General features: G+C 36.3%; 1 pseudogene; it reads right to left on the reverse strand.

Annotated features, from left to right (window-relative positions):
* Positions 1-11,251: 11,251 nt before the first annotated feature.
* Positions 11,252-11,346, reverse strand: LOC131406711 (U6 spliceosomal RNA; annotated as a pseudogene).
* Positions 11,347-11,850: the final 504 nt, after the last annotated feature.

The raw sequence follows: 11,850 nt of genomic DNA on the forward strand, positions 1-11,850 counted from the left end.
ATTTTATCCATTTACTGTTACATTAGAACATTTATTTTCTGTTATTTCATATTTTCAATCTTTATTTTCATTTTTTTCTTTTTTTCTCTTTCTCCTTTCTATTAACTAGTATAAAATTTCTTCTAGCCTTAAAATCATGCATTCATTTTCTATTCTTCTGGTCATTGCTCATTCATATTATGTTTATCTTTCTCTAATAATTTCTTAAATGTATCTATATCCTTATCTCTCCCTCTTAACATAAGACGTATACTTGGTTTCCTCCTTCATCCCCACTCCAAAATGGCATATCTAGGTTTATAATTCTGTACTGTTCTGATATTATTTTTATTTGCTTTATTTGTCATGCTTTTTTTAAAAAGATAAAAGTAGCAAGTAGTAAGTTACTCACTCATACTTTTACTTTCCACTTAACACATTGCTACCTCCTGTATTTATTTCTCTTATTATTAGAGTACAATCTCTAGTACATTCACAAAGAATATCTTTGTGTGATGTATTTTCTGATTTCTTGTATGCATGAGAATGTATTTATTATACTTGTACATTTAAATGAGAGTTTAACAGGATTTTTTTAAATCCAGTTTTTAAATTATTTAAACATTTTTATTTTTTTATTTTTTTGTGTGTGTGGGTGAGGAAGACTAGCCCTGAGCTAACATCCAACGCCAATCCTCCTCTTTTGTGCTGAAGAAGACTGGCCCTGGGCTAACATCCATGCCAATCTTCCTCTACTTTATATGGGTTGCCGCCACAGCAGGTCTTAACAAGCGGTGCATCGGTGCACCTCCAGGATCCGAACCAGCGAACCCTGGGCCGCCGCAGCGGAGTGCGCGCACTTAACCGCTTGCGCCACTGAGCCGGCCCCTAAACATTTTTAAATAAGGGCTCCTTTGCCTTCATGTCCCTTTAGTTCACTTTTTCTGTTATCTGCCACTGAAGGCCTAATTGACCCATAGAGACACAGGAGGAAACAAAGAATGGGGGAGGTGGGATGGAAGGGGGAGAGTCACAGAGACATGGATTTGAGTTGAACATGACAGAGCATTACCAGAGGAGAATCAAAAAAATCCACAAACTAGGGCAGTGACCTGGGCTTGTTAAGTCAGGAAAAATAAATCCCCGGGTTTTTCAATATACTATGATAATCCATGGATCTCACTATATTTATGAGTTGTGTCCAACAATCCACTTGAGTGTCAGGAGCTGATGGCCAGATCCAGGTGTTTCACAGGAGTTATTATACCTAGGGATTTTGTGGCAAAAAGAAGCTGAAAAAATATATACACAAAAATTAAAGCAAGTTTCTCCACCGGTTCATTATTTAGTCAATAAATATAAATTTTGATGCTTTGTTGTATGGCACACAAAAGTTGATATCAGCTTTTCACCGAAGACTACCTTTAAGGTGCTCTGCATTTGATTCAATGTTGTCTGATATTATTATCCCACGTCCTGGTTTGTTTTCATTTGTATTTGCCTTTTACGTCTTTGCTTATCCTTTTCCTTTCAGCCTTTCTCGATCATGTTGATATAGATGTGTCTTTTATATATCTATAGGTCAAGAAATATGTTGTGAGCTGTGAATACAGTGATGAAGACACAAGACACATGCCCACTCTCATGAAGCCTACATCTCCAGGGACAACAGACATGAAGGCAGCACCACTCCACACCCAGAAAGTAGCACGGTGCCTGAGGAGGAAGAGAGTATCTGAGAAATCTCTCCACTTTCCCGTCAGTTTTGCTGTGATCCTAAAACTGCTCTAAAAAAGTAAAGTCCTAATCAAAAAAAGCAGTTACTTAATCAGAACCCTGCTAAATTCTTTGAAGGAATTTACACAGAGCTAAAGGAACGTTTAAAGAGCAGAGAATTACACAGAGCTAAAGGAACGTTTAAAAGAGACACCTAATCTAGGGATCAGAAAACTCCCCTGATAAGTGCCTCTTGAGCTCAAGGATGCCAGACAGTAAAGCAGGGAAAGAGTATTCCAGGAAGAGGGACCAAAATTGTTTTTCTATTTTCATTTAGCTGTATTTTCTAGTTTTGTATAGAAAGCATCACTTATGAAGCAAGTACATATATAAAACGGAACAAGTGCTACAAATAAAAATTCTGACTACTACGAGGGCCTATGAGAAATGAAACGAGGCAAGGGTAGGCAGTCAGGAAAAGGCTCTCCACAAAGTGCCATTTCATGGGTTGTTTATGTAAATATAAAATGAATAAATAGAGCTTTATAAATAAATTCATAGATCTTTTCATCATCTCGAAAATGAGATTTCCATTTTCAGAGTTGCTATGAAAATTAGAGAATAGTTAAATTAAACTGCTTTAAATCCAGTTTCCAACAAGGCAATAAATAATCACATAAAACAATAAGTAAGGCTCCTAGTACAATGCCTACCTCACATTAGGCATTCAATAAATTATTGTTGTTGTCATTATTTTTATTATAAGTAGATAATTAAAAATACACTTTCTTCTGTAAAATATGGTAATATCTATGTTACAGGATTTTTTTGAGGATTAAATTAAATTATAAAATGCGTGTAAAGCATATACTACTGTGTTTAGAATTGAGTGGGTATCAAAATGATCATATTTCAAAGGTAAAAATATATAAATAGATGCTAGATAGGTAGACAGTCACAGATGTCGGTAGCATAAAGAAATTTAATATGATGGGGAAATGAGTCAACATGTATCTGGAAATGTAAGGTGTCTCTGGCAAAGTTTCCAGAAGAAACAAGGAGCTATCAAAATGAGAAGAAATAGAATGAGCAAGTAAAGAGGACCGACCTAGATTGTTCACAGCAGGGATTCCCTAGGGGGCAGGGACACTGCCACTCAGAGCCACAGAGCTTCATACCACTCGAAAATTGAACACCAAAAGATTTCAGAATTCTGTATTGAAACCAGGGAATTAACAGAAATAAAGTAAAATTCAGTTACCTAGAATTTTACCCCTGGACTGCGATGATCTCAAGTTGATGAAAAGAGTAAAATCGTTCTCTTCTTTTAGCAACTGAAAACTCTGTGCCTCCAATGACAATTCATGAAAGCAGCTCTGGGTGTTATGTATCGGACATTTTACACTGGAAAAATAAGACAAAATCTCCATACCTTCTAAGGTTAGCCATTAGTATCAAGATGAATTGAGGCTTTTTACAGCTCAAAAATGATGACTTTGAAGGTTTACAGTTAAAAGTAAAGTATAAGAGACATCAAAGAGCAGAAAAATGAAGAAATAATTAAGCCGCTGGCCTGAATTTCCTCTTAGTATTTCTTACGAGGATAAAGAGAGTAGAGAAAAACCAGGAAGGACAATCTGTAACTGCAGCCCCTTGATAGATTTACTGGTGGTTTGGAGAACGCGTGAGCCCGGAAAAAAGGAAGAAATGACACGTTTCAATAGAAGAGGTGGTGAACCTCAGCTAAATGTTGCTGTAATTGTTTCTTATTGAAAAGGTAAATCAGACGGGCTTACTGAAGTAAGCAATAAATACCCTCAAATGCACAAACATCATGGAATTACGAATAAAAATCTGAGTAGGAGTGTCTATTTTTATTGCAATATCTCTATGGGAGAATGCCAGAGATAAAGTGAAACTGGTCGGACACCATAAGCCTCTTAAAATGATCGCTTAGGGTTTGCTGCACATATACACTGTGGAAATAAAATGCTTCTTGGATTTTATTGGTTCAATCTATCCAGGATCATAAGTACGTAATCAGGAATGTTTCAGGATATTACATTTTAAAATAGCATTCTTATTTTATTTGCCTAATCTCTCATTGCCCTCCAAACCAGTTTTTTGTGCACTTGACTCGGGCAATAAATAACTTCATGTTTTCTTCTTGGACTCTGTAAACAATTTAACAAAGGAAACAGTTTGGCACCATCAAATAAATATTAACTAAAGATTTCAAAGGAAGGAGTTTTGTCCAACGCTGTACAGATTCTCTGACGCAACTTCCCTGGAGGCCACATATATTAAAAAAGCAAGAGCATATCCAGTATCAAAATAAGTGGTATTAGAGCAGATTGCTAAGGCAATTATCAAGATGACTCAGGGATAAATCCTACTTTCACCCAAGCCTCAACATTATGCTCAGATGTAAAGACATTCTTAACCTAAATCAGGTGAAACATCGTCCCTACTCTCCATTTTACCCCAAGCTCAAGAAACCTGGTAAGAAACGGATTATAAAAGTGTATGTGTATATTTGATATCTTATGATGTAAAGAGCATTGCTTGAAGTTGATTACAAGGTCCAGTTAAAGAGAAAAAATTGTCACAATTCCCCAGTGTTTACTTATGTTGTATTTTATGATAATTACTTATATTTTCCTCGTGCAAAAAATTCCACTTACTGAACAACAGTTTTGGGGGGGTTTTCTCTATGCCAGGGACTGAGATCTAGATATTAGGTATACCAAAAAAAAAAAAAAGATAAAATTCAGTTTCTCACCGTGACAAATATATCAGTCAGGAATTGCATTCAGCTACTAATAACAGATGTGTATCTAAGATGGGTGAGTAGCCCAGGGATGGTATGGTAGCTTCTGAAGTCACCAGGGACTCGGACTTCTTGGACCTTTTTCCTTCACTATCCTTAATTCTCAAGGTCACAATCTGGCTGCCGGAGCTCTAGCAAGAAGATATTGGCAACAAGACTACACCCCCTTCCCACTTAAGGAACTTTCCTCTCTGCCCCCTACAACATCTACAACTTATATCTCATTGGAGAGAACTTAGAAACACGGCCACATCCATCTGCAAGGAAACTTGAGAATCTTTTTACTAAAAAGAGGAAGATGGATATTGAGTAAACAATGAAAATCTCTGCCGTCATTAACAAAAAACATAACAATACAGTGTGATGAGTATGTTAGTAATGGCTTTTCAGTGTAAGATTTTATGAGTGGTTGGCTGAGTGCAGAAATCCTAGGTGAAATTATTAACATATATCTGAAGTAATCAAGGATCCAGTTACATTCTGGGGAAAGGGAAGAATGTTAGTGTGGTTGAAGAGTAGAATGCTTGGGGAAAGTGGTAGGTGAGGGTAAGGATGGGCATCCTTTTATAGACAGTATAGCATACAGGCTAAATCTCAGATTCTGGTGTCAAATTGCCTGGAGGACCTTGAGAAAATTAGTGACTACTTTGTGTCTCATATGTGAAATGGGAATAATAACCGTACCTACCTCATTGGGTTTTATGTGTATTAACTGAGATAAAACAGGAGAAACTCTTAGAAAACATACTAAAATATAATAACTGTTCAATAAATAGCATCTATTGCTGGTAGACTGCGAATGGTCTTGTATGTCTTTGCATAAGGAACAACAACTTCATTAACTAGGGCTTTTGAAACACCAAGGGGCCTGGCATAATAAGATTTGTTTTTGAGGAAGATAACATTATCTGGTGTGGTAAAATTTAAGCTGTTGTCAAGGAGGTTAAAAGGACATTTCAACCGAGATGATGAGATTCTCAACTAAGTCAAGGAGATTGGCTACATTTTAGACTCTTGATAATATTGCCAAATTGCTTGTTGGAATGCTAGCAATTTCAACTACCACCAAGACATGAACGACACCTCACAAAAACTTAACAAGCATGTTCATCTTTTTCTTACATTTTTGCCAATTTATTAAGTGAAATCATGTGTTTTATTACTTTAACTTGAAAAATTTTTAAGGTTGAATATTTTTCATAAATTTGTTAACTTTGTATTTCCTTTGTGTGTTTATCTGTTTATATCCTTTTCCACTTATATATTGAAAACAATGCTTTTCCTACTCTTTCTATGAGTTCTTCATATATAAATATTTTTAACTATTTGCATGCCCCATTAGTTTCCAACATTAAAGGCTGCATGGGGGAAGGGTCAAAAGAGGACCTTCCTGATTTAATTATTGATAGACCAAAAAAGAGGCAGGAGATAGGAGAGATTCTGAGGGAATGGTGTTGTGGAAAAAGCCACATAAACCCTCCTCCCAAAAGTCAATGACATTTCTAAATTCTACAAAGTTCCAAAACATTTTGAAGAGTGTACTTCCTATGTAGAGAATATGAACACTCACTGAGTCCTGCTTTGAGATCACAGGTGAGTAAAATCAGAATTGCTCAAGGGGAAAAGCAACTATAGGTTACCCTAGTTAAAGTTATTCTTGTGCATTTTATATAACTGGTGTCATTATGAATAGAAATATTTTCCCTTATGGTTTCTAAGTAGTTGTTTTCAGCATATAGAAAAGCATTATTACATAATTTTAATGGATTTTTAGAAATCTTGAGTTTTTCAGTTAATTGTCTTGAGTGCTAATGATAATTTCAGTGATTATAATTCTTGATTATGCTAAATCAATGAGAAGAGTATTGTTTAGATATATAAAGATCAAGGAAAGAACAATATTTTATCAAGAAATTCCTAAATCATTATAGCAGACTTTTAATACTTTTCTTCTTGAAATATTAATGTCTTATGTCAACTGAGTGTTAAAATGAGGCCTCTAAGAGCTGTGATTATTACTCTGAATGGTCACATATCTTCATAATATTTAGTCACAAACAAATTGTATTAAATCTATTAAGTATACAAAATACATGCCTGATTGAAAAACCTGCTGGGTGAGGCTATGATAAGACACCAAAAACAGGAATTAAAAGAAAAACTACTTTCCGTATTCACAATGCTTCTGACACCAAGTGTATGAAGTTTTCTTTCCCATCTCATTAAAGAGTTCTGACACTACACAGAGTTGGTGCAGACTCCACAGGTTAAGTGTTCAGTTCCACAAGATTGCCCCCCATTTCAGATGACGATCATGAGTCCTAGGTTATCACATGTACTACTGACGCTCCACCTGTAAATTGGGGGTTCCCCTAACCCCCTTCTTGGGTTTATAACTTGCTAGAATGGTTCACAGAACTCAAGAAAACATTTTACTTACTATTACTCATTTATTATAAAGAATATAATTCAGGAACAGCCAAATGGAAGAGATGCATAGGGCAAAGAATGTGGGAAGGGCATTGAGCTTCCATGCCCTCTCTGAGTGTGCCACCCTCCCAGCACCTCAAATGTGTTCACCAACCCAGAAACTCTCCAAATCTCTTCAGTTAGGGCTTTTATGGAGGCTTCATTACATAGGCATGATTGATTAAATCATGACCAATGGGAACTAACTCAACATCCAGTTCCTCTCCCTAGAGGGGAAGTAGAGGTGGGGAGTGGGAGGCTAAAGGTTCCAACCCTCTAATCACATGGTTGGTTCCCCTGGCAACCAGCCCCTCATCCTTCCAGGATTTCTAAAAGTAACCTCATTAACATAAACTCAGACTTCCAGAAGAAAACATAGGCAGTACGCTCTTGGACAACGGTCTTAGAAGCATCTTTTTGAATACCATGTCTTACCAGGCAAGGGGAACAAAAGAAAAAACAAATGGGACTACATCAAACTAAAAAGCTTCTGCACAGCAAAGGAAACCACTAACAAAATGAAAAGACATCATAACAGTTGGGAGAAGATATTTGCAAGCCATATATCTGATAAGGGGTTAATCTCCAACATATATAAAGAACTTATACATCTCAACAACAACAACAAAATAACCCAATTAAAAAATGGGCAAAAGATCTGAACAGACACTTTTCCAAAGAAGATAAACAGGTGGCCAACAGGCACATGAAAAGACGTTCAATATCACTAATTATTAGGGAAATGTAAATCAAAGCCACAATGAGATATCACCTCATGCCCATCAGAATAGCTATAATAAACAACACAGGAAAGAACAAGTGTTGGAGAGGATGTGGAGACCAGAGAACTCTCATACACTGCTGGTGGGAGTGTAAACTGGTGCAGCCACTGTGGAAAACAGTATGGAGATTCCTCAAAAAATCAAGGATAGAGCTACCATATGATCCAGCTATTCCACTGCTGGGTATTTATCCAAAGAACATGAAAAATGTCTTTATGAATACGTAAAGATATATGCATGGCTATTTCATTGCACCATTATTCACAATAGCCAAGACGTGGAAACAACTGAAGTGCCCATCAATGGATGACTGGATAAAGAAGATGTGGTATATATACACAATGGAATACTACTCAGATATAAAAATGATGAAATCTTGCCATGTGCAACAACATGGATGGACCTTTAGGGTATTATGCTACGCAAAATAAGTCAGACAGTGAAAGTCAAATACCACATGACTCCACTCATAAGTAGAAGATAAAAACAACAACAAGGGCCAGCCCTGGTGGCCTAGTGGTTAATTTTGGCACGCTCTGCTTTGGTGGCCTGGGTTTTGGTTCCTGGGTGTGGACTGATCCCAGTCGTCTGTCACTGGCCATGCTGTGGTGGTGGTGCACATACAAAAAGAGGAAGATTGGCAACAGATGTTAACTCAGGGCGAATCTTCCTCAGCAAAACAACAACAACAACAACAAACAAACACATAGATACAGAGATTAGATTGGTGGTTACCAGAATGGAAGGGGGGAGGGAGGAGGGTGAAAGGGGTGACAGGGAAATGTTTATGATGCTGGATGGTAATTAGTCTTTAGGTGGTGAACATGATGTGGTCTACGCAGAAATCAAAATATAATGATGTGCACCTGAAATTTATATAATGTTATAAACCAATGTTACCTCAATTTGAAAAATTTTTTAATTTAAAAATAAAAAAAATAAAGGGACATTAGGAGCTAAAAAAAACATAAACTCAGGTATGGTTGAAAGGTGCTTGTTATCAGTAAAAAAAGAGGCTCCTTTCACCTTTTTTTTTAAAGATTTTATTTATTTATTTATTTTCCCCCCAAAGCCCCAGTAGATAGTTGTATGTCATAGCTGCACATCCTTCTAGTTGCTGTACGTGGGACGCGGCCTCAGCATGGCCGGAGAAGCGGTGCATCGGTGCGCGCCCGGGATTCGAACCCGGGCCGCCAGCAGCAGAGCGTGCGCACCTAACCGCTAAGCCACGGGGCCAGCCCTCCTTTCACCTTTATGCTCCAGAGCTGCTTCAGGAGCCAGGGACAAACACCAAATATTATAACAAAAGATGCTCCTACTGCTCTTATCACTTAGGAAATTACAAGGAATTGAGGAGCTCTGGCCAAGACCTGTGCATGAAGACCAAAATATATATTTCTTACTATATTACAATATCACAGGAATACAACTTAAAGATAACAAGCTGAACCTTAAACAATATGCATTGTTCTGGTCCACTTGAATTTCTACCTCGAGAAACATAGGGGCATGAAAAATGAAAAACAGTAAAATTTAACAGAAATATGATTTGGCCAAAATAGACAAGAATACATAGACTCTGACGTACTGTGATGAAAAATACTTAATCATTGGAAAAAACTATCCATATTTATTTTTTTACTTAAACGGACTTATCTCATACATATAGCTAAGGAAAAAACCCTAGTAACTAAGCAATATGTGTAATTCCAACCACATGTTTATATGTTAACAGAGATTATTTCTAGGTTAGAGATTCACAGGTAATGGCTTTCTTTTTGTTCATTTAGATTTTCCGAATTTTTCACAATAAATATCTATAACTTTCACATCAGAAAAAATAATAAGTTAAAAGAAAACCTACCACAGTGCCCCTTTTCAGTTTCTATAATTCCGTATTACTGAAAGAATTTTGGATAGATTTAAGGGTAAGTTAGACCATCTAGGTGAGAATTTCTTGTCAGAGGAGCACTAGACATTTTGATAAAACATGAACGTCATTATTACAATTGCATAAATATTAAAAAATCAGCCAAAAATCTTGAGAAAAATGGGATTCCTCATGAGAGAAACATGTTCTTTATTGCCCTGGCTCCGACAAAATGTTCTCCAGAATTACTTTTTTTGCAGTTTTCTGGACGATTTATTGCCAATTCAAGATGGGACCAGAAAGAATGGGAGTAAATGAAGAAAATAATAGAAATTGTGTGTGTGTGTGTGTGTGTGTGTGTGTGTGTGTGTGTGTGTGTATTCAATGTGTGGGCCATCTTTTGCTTCATTTCAAATCTATTTCTTATCTAAAATCAAATTCCTCCTGGGCTTTTCTTTAAATATTTCTCAAATATTCTTTTTCTGTGTTTTTATCTTCATATATAGCATAAAGATTTATTTGAATTTCTCCAGAGTTTCAGGAACCTGAGATACAGCTTCTGGAACATTCTTACTATAGTCTTTTTTTTTCTTTTAAATATAGAACTTCAAGTAATATGGATTAATCAAGTAAACATAGAATAATCAAGTAAAGGAAGAAATCTCATAATCCCATTACTATTTCGTTTCTCTGTTCCTTTACTTTGGTTATATCCTGAATTCAGACATAGAAAGTCACTGCCTTCTGGCATCTATTTTAGAATGTTGGTTTGCTCTTGCTGGGAATATTTGTGTGTGCAATTGTGCGAAGTTAATTTCATATACTGTCACTGCATAAGCAAAAGTGACTGAGCATTTAAGTCAAATTTTATGGAAAACAAGACCGTAGTGTAATTTGAAAATGAACATTGGTCTTACAGATGTTAAATTAATTTAACAAGGAGGCCATTAGACCAAGATGGTTCTCATACCTTAGCAGCTTGTGTAAGCAAACTAAAACCTAAACCTGAAATGCCTCAAGGTTAAGAAATCAAAGCCTAAGGACAACCAATCAACTGAGCCTAGGGACAGCCAGCTCAGTTTTTCCAAATATGGTAAACGCTTAAGCTATAGCCAATCGAATAATTTCCTCGCTTTGCTTCCACCTCTTCTCTATAAAATTCTTTCCTCTACCTCCCGTCCATGGAGCACTCTTAACCACTTCAGTTTGGTGTTGGCTCATTGGAATTGATTTTTGCTCAAATAAACTCTCAACATTTTTAATATGCCTCAATTTATCTTTTAATACAGGTAAAAGTCAACTTCAGCCATTCATATTAGCTACAGCATGAGTTTAATATGCCACTTTTTTAAAGAATGACTACAACCAAATCTTTATTTGTATATAAATATGATCCAAATGTGTCCACCATTAGTTTTTCAAAAAGAAACATTCTATAAATAAGCAAACTATATCTGCTCACTGATGTGTGCGTGGACTCCTTAGATGTCTTATCGGGCTTAATTACAGACTGCTCACAGTAATACATTTTTAGTATAAAGTGTAGCATGATGTTAAGCCATTTTAGCTTTTGCACATACATGTTGTACTTCCGGCTGAAAATGCAAAAAAATGAAATGCTTAATGAATTTGCATCCTTGCACAAGGGTCATGCTAATCTGTGTATTGGTCCAAATTTAGTATATGTGCTGCCAAAGCAAGCCCAATATAGCACTTTTAATAAAAGTGAATTTTGAAATACTTTAAAACAACACTACATTATTATTTCAAGTGACTCAACAGTCAAAGTTTCCTGACTCTAGAGCACACTTTGAATATTTCCTCTCCTTTCTCTGCATAAACGTCCAATTATCTGGAAAATTTTGACTAAATTGCTGAGGAGTATGTTTTTGCCCCTCCACCTACCCCCATAAGCAGTGCATATCAAAGGCCTTTCTGAACAACCAATATGAAGTGACTGTGTTGACAATTATTTAATCCTTTGAGAGAAAAAGACCCAGTGTTCTATCCTTGTTGGACAAAATTACTGTCCATGTTTGGCTAACCGGTATTCATTCGTTCCAAATCCAAAAGGTCCCTGAACTCATTTAAGACATAAAAACAAATTGTAACAGTTTAAGGCAATGGAATTCTGAGTCATGATAAGCTGATGTTTCAAGTTTTTTGTGCATCTTAGAGCCCACACATCTCAGTTTCAGATTCAA

Source organism: Diceros bicornis, chromosome 5 (assembly GCF_020826845.1).
Source record: "Diceros bicornis minor isolate mBicDic1 chromosome 5, mDicBic1.mat.cur, whole genome shotgun sequence".
In the NCBI taxonomy this organism is placed as follows: Eukaryota; Metazoa; Chordata; class Mammalia; order Perissodactyla; family Rhinocerotidae; genus Diceros; species Diceros bicornis.